At 44.2% G+C, this 14,943-nt stretch overlaps 1 protein-coding gene and 1 long non-coding RNA gene across 3 annotated transcripts in view; one reads left to right on the forward strand and one right to left on the reverse strand.

The window, feature by feature from the left end:
- LOC129383097 (uncharacterized) overlaps positions 1-14,943 on the forward strand; it is a 167,653-nt gene that overhangs the window by 29,860 nt on the left and 122,850 nt on the right. The window lies entirely within an intron of this gene.
- LOC129383099 (uncharacterized) lies at positions 1,110-7,935 on the reverse strand. Its single transcript, XR_008611031.2, has 4 exons — positions 6,676-7,935; positions 6,508-6,593; positions 6,300-6,393; positions 1,110-1,484 (listed from the first exon to the last, which is right to left on the reverse strand). It is a non-coding gene; the product is annotated as an uncharacterized lncRNA (long non-coding RNA).

The raw sequence follows: 14,943 nt of genomic DNA on the forward strand, positions 1-14,943 counted from the left end.
AGGCGGCCTAAACTTTCATTATAATTTTGGGGGGTACGACGTTCACCAACTGCATTAGGCACCTGCTCAAACTCTGCGCGGGTCACAAGGCAAAATCTGCAAAAGTACATGGATGTGCTAAAGTTCTGTGTAAAGCCTCCCACCATGTGGCTTCCAAGATTGTCACCTGCAATGAAACTGAGGCGCTCAGCATAGTGAACCTCATTAATTGACAATCCTGATCTTTCAAGACTGACCAAATCCTTTACCAAAGGCTGCAAAACTATGTTTAGCCCAAACTCTCTTATATCCTTGTTGCGACAAAGCATCACCAGCTGCAAGCTTTCCACATTTAATCTACAATGCAGAGGCAAATTGCATAGTGTCATGTACACACCCAGTAACTTGAAATTTCCTTTTGCTGATCCCAACGGATTTACAATTTCAAATTCATCTTGGTACAGTATGATTTGTATCACATTCTCTTGTTCTCTGAAAGGTTGGCACAAAGTAAAGTCACTGAAACAGTCATCAGACATAGTCCGAGAGGTAGGTAACTGCTTGCTTGCAGGTGAAAAGTGCCACAAGAATTGTATAAGGTCTGCTAGTGGCACATAGTGGCAAATGGAAGCACTGTTTTGCCTGTTGAGGCCTAAAGGAATCTCAGAGGGGCTCACATAACAAAACTTATTTTTGTAGTACTTGTACCGTTGATAACATGAAGCCAGTGTTTGCGATGCTGTGTTGAGGTTGTCATTAGCAAGATGAGACTGCACTGCAGCAAACGTCTCTTGTGGAACTATTGCGGCTACCTCTTTCAGTGATACAACCTGGCTCAACCTATGAAGATTTTTTATGCCTTCTGCTATATATTGCACAGTTCTAGCTGGCACATGGTGCTTGCACTCAAGTTTGAGAAGTAACAAAGCAAAATTCTCTGTGTAAAGGTCATGTTCAGAACTATGTGCACTGGTTTCCCCACAAGAACCATCCTTTGAACTTTCATCTGAAAGATCCATTACTTGATTACCTAAAACCATTTGGTCTTCCAGTTCAGGGCTTAGGTTTGGTGCCTGCGTGTGCTCTAAAGCACTCTTTGCATTGTGGCTTCTACACACATGCGTCCGAAATGATGCACCAGAACGCAGTACACTTGTACAACCTTCAAACGGACAAGAAAGGCAATTCAAACCACTGTTAAAGTGGTCAGCAATGTGCGAAATAAAGTCTGTGCGAGTGGTCTGTAGTCTCCCACATTGCGACACAGTACACTGATAAGTATTGGAGTGTCGCTGGCGCTCGCTGATTTGGTTCCTGTGATGCCTTGAGATATGTTGCCTGAAGCTCCCGTAGGTTTTCAAAACAGCATGGCACTCCTTGACGTGGCATAAGGCACCGTCCACCAAGCTACTGTGGAAGGCGAAATGTTCAAAGTAGGACTTGAAGGTTGTAAAAGTTTTTGTACAGAGGCGGCAAGTGTTTATCTTGCATCACTGATGATGGTGCTACAATAGAAAAAGCAAATTCTTTTGTAAAACTATTGCACCCATTAAATACTCCAGATTTAATAAGCTTGACTAAGTTTCTATTTTCTGCACTCATTTCCATCTTCGTCACATGAAAGCAGACTGACGAATATACACTGTTTGCAACAGATACTGATTATTATAAGGCTTTGCAGTCAGATTACACGCAAGTGCACTGCAGACATAAGATAAAACAATGTAATGTTCTCTAATGACAATGTTTAGATACCCTTCTGTTAGCATGAAGGTAGTTTAACATTATGATCCAATACACCTGTGAGGGCTTGCGAAATCCACAAGACTCACTATGCACTGCGAAGGGCTGAAATACATATGTTCAGCCACACTTAACTGGCAAGAAGATGAACTATCTCAATCACTGAAGGACAGCACTATGCCTACTTCTGTGTCCTGTGGGCAAGTGAATGAGACCGAGTGAACTGTGGCATCGTTGGCAGACGTCGTCTGCTCCGGGACTACTACTAGTAGCCGGTTCCAACTGCAATACGGCATGTAATTACGACAGTATTCCTTAATAGCCGCTGCTAAAATGTCCGCTACTTCTATTTACTGATGTTACAAAATGAAATCTCGGAAAATTTACAATATATGATACGATACCACAGTTTTTGTGTGTCCCATACGTAGAAGAACACGTAAATGATCACAACATGCCCGATGCTTCATCTGTCGTGCTGTGGCAAAAGCTGTCTTTTCTTCCTCACCTGACCGTGACTTTATAGGGCCATCCGAATGCAATGTCACTGCCTAGCAGATTCTTCTCCTCAAATACTACTTTCTCCAAGGTTAAGACACACAAACCATGATTTACTATCATGTTCAATATGAGCTGCAATGCACAATCCATGGCCAGAGCACTAACGTGAAACTCTCAAGAAGCGGATTTGGCCATTTCATACACATACCTTCTGTGCTTTCAATCATCAGCTTCTTTACAGTGAAAATACACTGGCCCACTGAGCTACGTGATGCCCTAAGCCCTTAGTGCAGCATGCTTCGTCATGGTGCATTGCTGCCTTAGGAAATGTAAAGTCATATACTCAAAAAAGATCATACAAGGCACGTACTGACATCTCTCATAACGATCAACATAAGGAAAACATTAAAGGAAAACCAAACAGTGCTACAACTCCCCACACAATTATACCCCTGTCATAAGGGGAGACTTCATGCCATTTTTGTCTAATGACATTCTATCCATCAAATGACACTAAATACTGTGTGCTGCTACATGGCAGAATATTGACACTGAATATGAATGTGTCATTTGCAGATGATGGCAATCACAATTTGTCAAAGACTAGGAGGTACAGAAAAGTTTGTGTATGTGCAAAATGTTTTAAAATATACATGTCTTTAACAAAAAATTATTTTTTAGCATGACACAGCAGCAGAACAGCCATTTAAAATTTTGGCACAGGTCCTGGCGCAGCAACAAGCACTTTTGGCACAGTGTCAAACATATCTATATGCCACATACTGTGTCAATTTTAACTGAACTAGTTAATAAATATAGAAGTTGGCTTTACGTCCACCAATAAGACATTTCGACTAGAAATTACCATAGTAGCATAATTTATGTTTATTATAATGTGTTCCCTACATGCATATTGCATTGTAGAGGCGCTTCTACAATTTAGGCTTGCAATAGGCGCTGCACATATGGCATGCATTAAGCAAAGAAGCACAAAAAAAATATGCCGAACTAGAGCACTTCAGAAAGACCACATCCTAAGACATGCCCACTTAAACGAAACCTAAAGGGAAGATGTCCACAGGTGTCTTCTAATGTGCACAATTTCTTTCTCCATAACCGTGCAGTGCAACACACCAAAGCTGATGATATTGCAACCACAACATCTGCTTCCCTAATCATGCAGGGTCGCAAGAAGGTCCTTATTCATAAGCAAATACATGTCAGCAGTTGAGTAGATGTACTACAATATATTTTTTTAAAGTCGCACTGCCAATAACAATACTAAATACTGTGCGACTGGACATTATCCGAGAATCCTTTTCGAACCAACATCATCCTTGAGTGAGCTCCGTGCAACACTAGTACGAGGAATACTGCAGTGCTGCACGAAGGGAACGAAAAAAAAGAAAGAGCAGTACAGCCGCACATTGTAACCAGTGTTTTTGGAATGTAGCACAATGGAACATCAGCCAGAAATATAGGCAATACAAACAGCATGGAAACCGTGAATTGAGAACCTATCGCTACGGCTATATCTGTGGTTGTGGCTGCTCCATTAACTTCATGCTTTATGTACTGGTTTCAGTTTTATTATGACGGCAGCATCAACAGTAGGGAGCTCTTGTTCTTATACTTCTTTAGGTACAGGCATGGCACAATTTTACGCCAAAATTATTTTTGGGGGCAGAATAGCACAGAAGTCCGCCCTTGGCATAATTTCGATCAATTGGCACAGCTATTCCACCACTACGTGGCAATTTTTATCTGCAAATCTTTTAATACATTTCTGTCCTCGTGCAGATTGCACTTATGACATGGTGCTAAACACAGTCTAAAATGCGCTTGGAAATGTTGCTGGAAATGAGAATACTAAAAATTTTGGGAACAATTAACTTTAGTGTTTTGTTACCCTTAAAAAATGAAAGAACAAGAAACAAAACAGTGAGAATTGAAAGCAATAATTGCTATAATTATCTGCTTACTTTTTATTATTTTGTTTGTTTGCAGCCTCTCTTCAGTGAGAAAACTCATGCGGTACACAAGCGTATTCAAACTGATTCAGCAAAATGAGTTGTTTCCAAATTCGATTTTCTTTAATGGTACATCTGTTGTGGCTTCGACGGGGCGGCCGGACGAAGGACCTACGGCATGAGGCCTAAACGGCTGGGGCGCGCAGCGCCTCAAGATAGAGCCGGACTGCTTCAGTTGGGGACCAGACCAAGAATGATTTTATTACAGCAAGGGGAAATGCAGCAGACAACTTACAGCGTTTGGCGCTGAGTGGCGCCCTGACGTAAACGACCCAAAACCTAGCCGTAATCCAACACAGGATACCACAACATCCACATGTAGCAACTGACTAGTGACATTACATGCAGATGTCATTAGACACACATGACATTAAATCTATTAGTGTGATCTGGGTCACATTAGCTTAGATGTGGAAGCTTTTTTCTCCGTAAATGTAATTGAAGGCCGACTCAAATTTGGGCATCTGATGGATGTGGGAAGCCGCCATAATCTGGCGACTAATTTTATCGGCATTCTCAAATAAGCAGTCATTTCTCTAACAAAGAACAGAAGACAGGTAGTGTTGGCCTAGGTAAGAATATGTATCATGCTTTATATAGATGCACATGTTATACCAAATGTGCACCCGTGAGCAAAAGTATGCAAACTGCAGGAGTGTACGCCAAGCTGCATTCACGCATCATTTGCTGCTGTGTGATGTTGCTTTTCCTTACAAGGTACACTGCTCATTGGCTAAACATCAACACAGTGATGCTTCCTGTGCTCCATCACATCTGAAATGCTGTTTCAAAGAGTGAGTGCAGCAGAGCTGGTTAGCACATCTGATGCACATTGCATTTATTTGATTATTGTACGTTCTATACTGCTTTCTTTCACATAGAATGCCTTGCTTCTAGTTCGGTGTTATATTATTGGAAATGGTTCCAATGCTTGCTGCTGCTCATTCAAACACAGTTGTGTAATTGGTGTCTTTTGTCACACAAATGAACTGTAGCAGATCAACATCATAATCTATGAAAGCAACGGCAGCATGCCGACTTGCCTTCAGAGTCCTCAAGAGGTGAAAACTGCAGGTTGTCACTTCAGCCAATTATGCAACCTTATCTGTTTGCAAGGGGACAACTTTGAACGACTAGAGCAGCATGTATGCCTTGGTACTTATGTTTTCGTGCACATGGTACTGCTCCCACAGCGGTCTATGGTGATTCTTATATGTGCATTCTTTGTTGTCATACTCAATGAGCAGTTCCTGTAGCAAAAGCTCTTGGAAGATGAAAGCTGTACAGTGCCCCTATTTTCATTTATTAATACACTGAGTGTTCTGTTGCTTGGCAGAACACAGTGGTACCTTGATACTATGTCACTGTTCTTTGCACAACAAAGGTCAGAGAGTGCAAAACTGTGCTATGGTGGCTTGAAGGCACGGTTGGAGCATTGCTGTGGGCAACAAGCGACGCTGTGTGCAACTGACAATGATGATTGCTGAGGAAAGCACGACATAAATGCCTACATTTGAGTGGAGCCACAGCTGCTGTGGTACATTCATCACTTGTCAGCTAAAGCCAAATTTATAGCCTTACATATTATGTACAACAGGAACCAACCACTCTGCTGAAAAATGTGCACAAACTTATGTGTCCTACACGCCACACATTCAAAGGCATGGTAGTGACTGATGCTGTAGAAGCCGCGCGGCACCTTTTTCGTTGCTAAATACTTTTTTTCGTCGCGGTGGCAGATTGGATTTTTTACAAGTACTGCCCCAGAAGGACATATGTAACCTGCAAAAAGAGGCCACATTCTAGGCCGGTCGGGTTCTAGCTTCGGTGTTCCCGTTGCCGCTTTGGTGTCCTGGCGGAGCCGCCAATAATACGAAATAATGACACGTTCTTACAACTAGTAAAAAACACGACTGCAGAAACATAATTACGCCCAGCCGCTATAGCTTGTGACTCTTAGTTCAGCACTGCGGCGCCCAGCGACTTCTACACCTGTCAGAACTTCGCCCATTAAAAGACGTGACTGCACAATTGCGTCCATCATACCTGAAGCGTCGCACAGGTTACTGGAGGAAAAGATGCGATGCGCGTTCTTATGTACAGTGAAAATCAAGTTAAGACGTCAGGAACAAGCGCCGACCTGCAGAAAAGAAAACGATAAGCACTCTACAAGGCGCCACATGCGTATTGCCTACTCGATTAGATCCTCCGCGTTTTCAAGCGACGATTTGGACACGATGGAACACTAAATTACCTGGGAGAAAGTAGCACGTCACACGACGCAAGAATCGTTGAAGCTGCTTGAACTGCAGATCTACGGCGAGCTAAGTTGACCATCAGCTGCACAAGGAAAGACGGCATACATGAAGCCAACACTTAAGAAAACTTGCGCTCAATAAAAGACGCAGGTCACAAAACATACCTGATAAGTATTACGATGTGTCAACGTGGTGATGCCAAATCGCACGCAGAAGCAACACGGACAGGGCACTACAGCACAATCAACATGACAACATGACAACTGCAAAAAGCGCTAATGGCATTGTTCCTTTTCTAATGCCCCTTGGCGCGAAACCAACGAATCGCGGCGAAACGAAAGTCTGGCGCGAGTGAAGGTACGCGCGTTGGCCAATGCTGTGGGCGAGAGTGATCGGTAGTTATGGAGAGATGTGAGAAGTACCTATTCTAACTGGAGCGACTCGCTTACGCAGACATTCTCGAAGAAGTGTGACAGGGGGCGCTATCGCATATCACATTTAGCCGCATATTTGCTGTTTTTATTTGCCGCTGAGAAACTTGGCGAAGAATGAGCAAAATTGCAGTTATAGTTTCATGGCGGTTATATTGAGTCGCATATTTGCTGTTTTTTATCAGAGTCCCACCGTGCGTTTTCGATCGCGATAGATCCTGATCCGGATCGAATTCCTCGTTTGCGATTGTCTCCATTCCGCAGCTTGCACAAAGGAGCCAATCGGGATTAGAAAAATTCGAGAGCAATGGGGCTCCATCGTCGTTGAAAGGCCTCGCGTGACAGCGGTACTATTATTTGTGTTTCAAAGGTTTGGTAAAGAACCAAAAATAGTTGAAAGCTGAAACGAATTTGCAATAAAGCACTGCCATGGGAAGTGGATATGGTGAACTTAGACGGATTAAAATAGTTGCAACCTGTTCTTTCACTTGCAGTTAAAGAAAGATGTACACTCACCGTTCCGCCTGTGAATGACGTTGTCGGTGTTATCCGAGTCTTCGTCTCTATACTGTCCATCGCTGAGAATCAGCTACGTGACTTGCGACACAATTCCCCAGCCAGTGAGCTCTCCCGAAGCAAAATTATTTTTTCAGTACTTATACTGTCTCATGGCAAAAGAAAGAAAAATGCCCGAAAGAAAAATACAGGTGTACAGAAAAGACGACGAGTGACAAACCGAAAAACGAGTTGTGGCCGCGCTATTGATGATCGTGAACGACCACGGATGTTCCATTGATGAAAAGAGTGAGATCGAGCCTTCAATGTTGGACCATCGCTTTGAATCGAGACGTTTAAATAATTAATTTTGGCCGCCCGATCCACAAAGACGCTCGCCTGGTGTTGATGAACACACACACACACACACACACGCACACACACACACACACACACACACACACACACACACACACACACACACACACACACACACACACACACACACACACACACACACACACACACACACACACACACACACACACACACACACGCACGCACGCACGCACACGCACACACACATATATATGCACATACAGCGCCGAGCACCATGCAGCAGCTGAGCGGTGCAAGTTTGTTTACATTGGAGATTGGAACGTGTATCCACCACACTTCGTTCACTTAAACATATATGTTGTATTATAATCTGCACAGCGTTTACACCGAATAATTTATATATATATATATATATATATATATATATATATATATATAGGGAGAGAGAGAGAGAGAGAGAGAGGGCGCGTCAATATATATCTATACGATCTGTTATTGAAGCTTTCGGTAGAAGGCTCTGAGTCTGTACGTGTCTTCATAATGCGTACAGTTCGCCTGTTCAATAAAATGTTCTTGGATGGAACTCTGTGAGTACAAGTGCATGCTCATTTAGACAGCATGCGTGTATATAGTTTTCGTCGCAAAAATACGGATGTTCGCATAATAATAATACGGCATTCCGTCTGTTTCGTGCAAAACAGGGCAGTCACCGTAATATTACGTGCAAAATGTCCGTTAAGCTGAAAACGGAAAGCACTTTCCGTATTTTAACGGCAGTTTTTGCAGTTTTTTGTGACAATGACAGATTTTCCGTTTTTTTACTTGCAGTCCTCCGTATAACGACGGAAATCCCCCGTATAATTACGGAAATTTTTTACAGTGTGGATAGGGCGTTGTCTCCAGCAAGCAGTTGATTCAAAGGGTCGATGATCATAGCGAAGTTCTTCACAAAGCGGCGAAAATAGGAGCAGAGGCCAATGAAACTCCCTAGTGTCTTTAGGTTGGTGGGTTTGAGGAACTCCAAAACTGCACGGAGTTTTGCAGGATGCGGAAGCACGCCTTTGGATACGACTTGGCCTAAGATGGTAAGCTTACGGGCAGCGAAGAAGCATTCTTTTTATGTTAAGCTGCAGGCCAGCCTTTGTAAGGCAGCTTAATACCTCTCTTAGTCGTTGGAGGTGAGTCTGGAAATCTGGTGAGGAGACAACCACATCATCTAGGTAGCACAAACACGTGTGCCACGTGAGACCGCGCAAGATGCTGTCCATCATACGCTCGAAAGTACTAGGCGCATTGCATAGGCCGAATGGCATGCCACTAAATTTGTGTAATCCTTACGGTGTGCTGTAGGCAGTTTTTGAGCGGTCAGCCACTGCCATGGAGACTTACCAATATCCAGACCGGAAATCTAAAGGGGAAAAGAACTCGGCACCTTGCAAACAGTCAAGAGCATCGTCTATACGCGGTAGGGGATATTCGTCCTTGCGTTTAATTTTGTTAATGCGTCTGTTCTCTATGCAGAAGCGAATAGAACCAACTTTCTTTTTTACGAGGACGACTGGCGACGCCCATGGGCTATGGGACGGATGAATCGCGCCACGCCGAAGCATATCGCTCACTTGTACGTCGATGACACGGCATTCAGAAGCTGAGACACCTTAAGGACGCTTCCGGAAGGCGGCGCGCGATCTGGTGTTGATGCTGTGCGATACTGTGGTGGTGCGGCCGAGATAATGTTGATGGCAGTCGAAGGAGGTGGCAAATTCGCGTAGCCATCTGATAAGTTGCGCGGGATGTGTGGTTGTCAGATCACCGGAGATTCAGGGATGGAAGCACTCCAACGGCGGTCCATTGGCACTGTCGAAGGCGGCGAACGACGTCGAATGTGCATTGTTAAGAGCATCGAACTGCACAGTAGAATAAACAGTTTGCACATAACCGAGGCCCTCTCCGCGAAGCAAAGTAATCAGCAGAAAAGACACATTGCCCGTACATATGACACCACGGTGCAGTGGTGGCGTAGAGGTAGAGCATCCGCCTCGCGAGCAAGAGGACCATGGTTCGAATCCCGGTGCCACGCAATTTTCCACCGGATTAAAAAAAGAATCCGCGTGTCGATAAAATTGCATAAACAGGCCTGGAGTGCGGCCTCATCCCGGTGACCAGAACCGGCAACGCACTCCCTCACCAGAGCCGGATTGGCCACCCTGGTGCGGTACTTGGCCACAATCTCCTATATGAACAGAACAATAAAACTCCGGCCCTCAGTCCCCAGCAGCTGCGAAGCAACTGACCACGGCGGCGGTCAGACCTGCAACGCAGCGGGTGCTACGAAAGATCTTATCAATCTCCAATCTCCAATCTGATGTCCCAGTAGTTCAAAGCGAATGCTGCAATGTTCTGAACAATGTGTTTGTTACTCATTTTCATAAGAGCACTCCCACAGTATTTCCGCATATACCAAAAACCAATTTCTTCCCAATGGATTATATCGCTATTGATGCGGTTGGTGTCGAAAGGCTGATTGTCAACTTAAAAGTGTCTTCGTCGGCCGGTTCAGATTGTATTTCATCAAAAATGCTGAAGTGTACACAAGTTTATTCTGCACTGATATTGTCAAAGCTTTTTCAACAGTCATTACAGATGTCTACACTGCCCTCTGATTGGAAGGTGGTCTCTGTGCATAAATCTGGTGATGTACATTCCCCCAATAATTACCGCCCCATATCATTAACATCCATTCCAGTAAAAATCCTAGAGCATATAATATACTCGCACCTCATTGAATTCCTTGAGTCCAATTCCTTCTTCAGCATTTATCAGCATGGATTCCGTAAAGCAGTTTCGTGTGAAGCGCAATTGTTATGTTTCACTAACGACTTGTTTATTAACGCGGATCATGACTTTGATACTGATTGCATATATTTAGATTTTGCTAAAGCATTTGACTCCGTCTCACACGATCTACTTATCTTCAAGCTTAATCAACTTAACATAGACCCCAATGTACTTGCATGGATTAAGGAATTTCTCTCTAACCGTAGTCAGTATGTGACGGCTAACGACTTCTCTTCACGTAATTCTGCCGTAACATCACGTGTCCCGCAAGGGTCCGTTTTGGGCCCTCTGCTCTTCTTGATTTATATTAATGATCTTCCTACTTGCCTTTCTTCCTCAACTGTCCGACTGTTTGCAGATGACTGCGTGGTTTACCAGAAAATTACCAACCATGACGATTATGTCAATCTGCAACGTGATCTAGATAGGGTATTTGAATGGTGTAGTCAATGGCTCATGACACTTAATACAACTAAATGTAAAAGTACGCAGGTTTCTCGCCACAGCACTAATCATTGTCGGCGTACTTACCGCCTCAATAATATTCCATTACCATCTGTTGACAGCTATAAATACCTTGGTGTTCACATTTCTTCTAATCTATCGTGGAATACGCATGTAGAATACGTAACTAACAACGCCAATCGCATGCTTGGTTATCTGCGTCGAAACTTTTTTGATGCCCCATCGTCCCTGAACTTAACACTTTACAAAACCTTGGTACGTTCTAAATTAGAGTACGCATGCGCCATATGGGATCCTACTCAGACTACACTCATTCAAACTCTTGAAGCCATTCAGAATCGCGGCGCACGTTTCATCTTGTCGAATTATTCACGTCATTCCAGTGTCACATCTATGAAGAAAACCCTAAATTTGCCTGACCTTTCGTTGCGTCGAAAGTCATCTCGCCTTAGCCTTTTTCATAAAATCTATTATCAGAACAACGAGATGAAGGACGTTTTGTTTCATACACCTCATTACATATCTTCAAGGACCAATCATCGCTTCAAGGTGGGGCTACCTTCTTGTCGCACAAAATTGTGTAATGACTCTTTTGTTCCTAGAACAAGTGTCGCATGGAACCACCTTCCCTCCACAATCGCCAGCATTGCTGATGACCACCTGTTCAAGATCGCTTTACAAGACGCCTTGTAATACTTCTGTTTGTTTGTTTGCTGCACGCCTTGCCATTTCTTCCCCACTCCTTTCTGTAGTGCCTTTGTGCCCTGAAAGTATGTTAAATAAATAAATAAATAAATAAATAAATAGATAAATAAATAAATAAATAAATAAATAAATAAATAAACGCCAATGTATGAAAGCCTCTAAACCTACAGTTAGAATAGAACTGGCAGACCTTCCGAAGTTAATCAACAAGCGTAAGACAGCTGACATAAAGAAGTAAAATGTGGATAGAATTGAACAAGCTCTCAGGAATGGAGCAAGCCTAAGAACAGTGAAAAAGAAACTAGGAATAGGCAAGAATCAGATGTATGCGTTAAGAGACAAAGCCGGCAATATAATTACTAATATGGATGAGATAGCTTAAGTGGCTCAGGAGTTCTATAGAGATTTGTGCAGTACCAGTGGCACCAACGACGATACTGGAAGAGAAACTAGTCTAGTGGAATATGAAATCCCACCAGTAACGCCGGAAGAAGTAAAGAAACCTTTGGGAACTATGCAAAAGGCGAAGACAGCTGGGGAGGATCAAGTAACAGCAGATTTGTTGAAGGATGGTGGGCAGATTGTTATAGAAAAACTGGCCACCCTCTATACACAATGCCTCATGACCTCGAGCGCACCGGAATCTTGGAAGAACGCTAATATAATCCTAATCCATAAGAAAGGGGACGCGAAAGACTTGAAAAATTATAGACCGATCAGCTGACTGTCCGTTGCCTACAAAGTATTTACTAAGGTAATCGCTAATATAGTCAGGAACACCTTATACTTCTGTCAACCAACGGACCAGGCAGGATTCCGTAAAGGCTACTCAACAATAGACATATTCACACTATCAATCAGGTGAAAGAGAAATGTTCGGAATGTAACCAACCCTTATATATAGCTGTCATCGATTACGAGAAAGCGTTAGATTCAGTCGAAATCTCATCAGTCATGGAGGCATTACGGAATCAAAGTGTAGACGAGCCGTATGTAAAAATACTGAAAGATATCTATAGCGGCTCCACATCCACCGTAGTCTTCCATAAAGAAAGCAAGCAAACCCAATAAAGAAAGGCGTCAGGCAGGGAGATACGATCTCTCCAATACTATTCACAGCGTGTTTACAGCAGCTGTTCAGATACTTGCATTGGGAAGAATTGGGGATAAACGTTTATGAAGAATACCTTTGTAACTTGCGATTCGCTGATGATATTGTCTTGCATAGTAACTCAGCGGACCAATTGCAATGCATGCTCACTGACCTGGAGAGGCAAAGCAGAAGGGTGGGTCTAAAAATTAATCTGCAGAAAACTAAACTAATGTTTAACAGTCTCGGAAGAGAACAGCAGTTTACGATAGGTAGCGAGGCACGGGCAGCGGTAAGCGAATACATCTACTTTGGACAGGTAGTGACCGCTCGCTGATCCGGATCATGAGACTGAAATAATCAGAAGAATAACAATGGGTTGGGTTGCGTTTGGCAGGCGTTGTGAGATCATGAACAGCAGGTTGCTATTATCCCTCAAGAGAAAGTGTATAAGAGCTGTGTCTTACCAGTACTCACGTACGGCTGAGAAACCTGGAGGTTTACGAAAAGGGTTCTACTTAAAGTGTGGACGACGCAATGAGCTATGGAAAGAAGAATGATAGGTGTAACGTTAAGGGATAAGAAAAAGCGAATTGATTTAGGGAGCAAATGCGAGTTAATGACATCTTAGTTGAAATCAAGAAAAAGAAATGGGCATGGGCAGGGCATGTAATGAGGAGGGAAGATAACCGATGGTCATTGAGGGTTACGGACGGGATTCCAAGGGAAGAGAAGTGTAGCAGAGGATGGCAGAAATTTAGGTGGGCGGATGAGATTATGAAGTTTGCAGGGACAACATGGCCACACTTAGTACATCACCGGGGTTGTTGGAGAAGTATGGGAGAGGCCTTTGCTCTGCAGTGGGCGTAACCAGGCTGATGATGATGATGATGATCATGATCATGATGACACCCCAGCTAAAACTGAAGGCGATGACGGCAAAGGGCAACGGAAGGGAACGGCGACGGACGAAGAAGTCACATTGCGTGAATACCGCGGTTGCTTCACGTGCTGATGTGCAAGATACGGAGACGATGGCGGCTGAATGAGGAGGGATGTCAATAACTTCGGCCACAAGCATTTTTGTAGACGTCACAGGATCGTGGTTCGTGGCTGCATCGGCAAGAAAAGACCACTCCACCTCGGCGCGGGCACAGTCAATGATGACATTATTTCACGAAAGGAAATCCCAGCCGAGGATAACATTGTAGGAGCAGGACGGCAGCGCAACGAATTCAGTGACAAGAAGCGACTCCTCGATGACAACACGTGCAGTGCAGGCTCGCAATGGTTCGACAGGCTGTGTGCTCGCAGTACTCAAATACACTCCCTTAAGTGATGTCGTTACCTTTGCTATTCGTCGGCAAAGTCCTGCATGTAATACCGAAATTGCTATGCCCGTATCGACCAGTGCGAATATTCACATCCCTTCGACTTTACCCCAATGACGTTGCAGGGCTTATTTCGAGGCCTTTGGCAAATCAAAGGGGACGCTGTTCTTGCCTCGGGAGCTGTGACACTTAGTTTCCCTGAGGTAGAGGGCTTGGCCTCTTCTCATCAGTAAGATGGAGCGGCGGCGTGGGGATGGGGAACGACGAGCATGGTTGAAAACAGGGGTTTCATCTGGCGGCACAGGAGATTGTAGTTGTTGAGGAGCGTAAGTGCTCATCGGTCGGCGGTTATCATAAATATGCAGTATACGGCGTCGAGAAAAGCGGGGAACGAGTCCCGGTATACCATAATGGTAACAATTAGGGCGGTTGTCCGCCGTGCGCCATGGATTTGGCTGATGTGGTAGCTGTGGTGTAGGCGGTGAGAAGGGAATCGGGGGCGGTCGCGCAACAGCTTCTACAGGTGGACGTGAAGCGAAGGGCGGCCTTGCAGCGACGTCAGCGTACGTCAGGGGCGCCGCGACGGTAGGCGGTTGAATAACAGCTGGCCGGCACTCGGCGACATCCTCCTTGATGACGCTCTGTAACCCCGGTGTCAATAGAGAATATGGTTGCGCGTTCTTAAAGAGCACCAATGAAAGCTGCCGAGCAACTTCTCGCGCGAATTCCTTTATCTGG

This window comes from Dermacentor andersoni, chromosome 3 (genome assembly GCF_023375885.2).
Source record: "Dermacentor andersoni chromosome 3, qqDerAnde1_hic_scaffold, whole genome shotgun sequence".
Lineage (NCBI taxonomy): Eukaryota > Metazoa > Arthropoda > Arachnida > Ixodida > Ixodidae > Dermacentor > Dermacentor andersoni.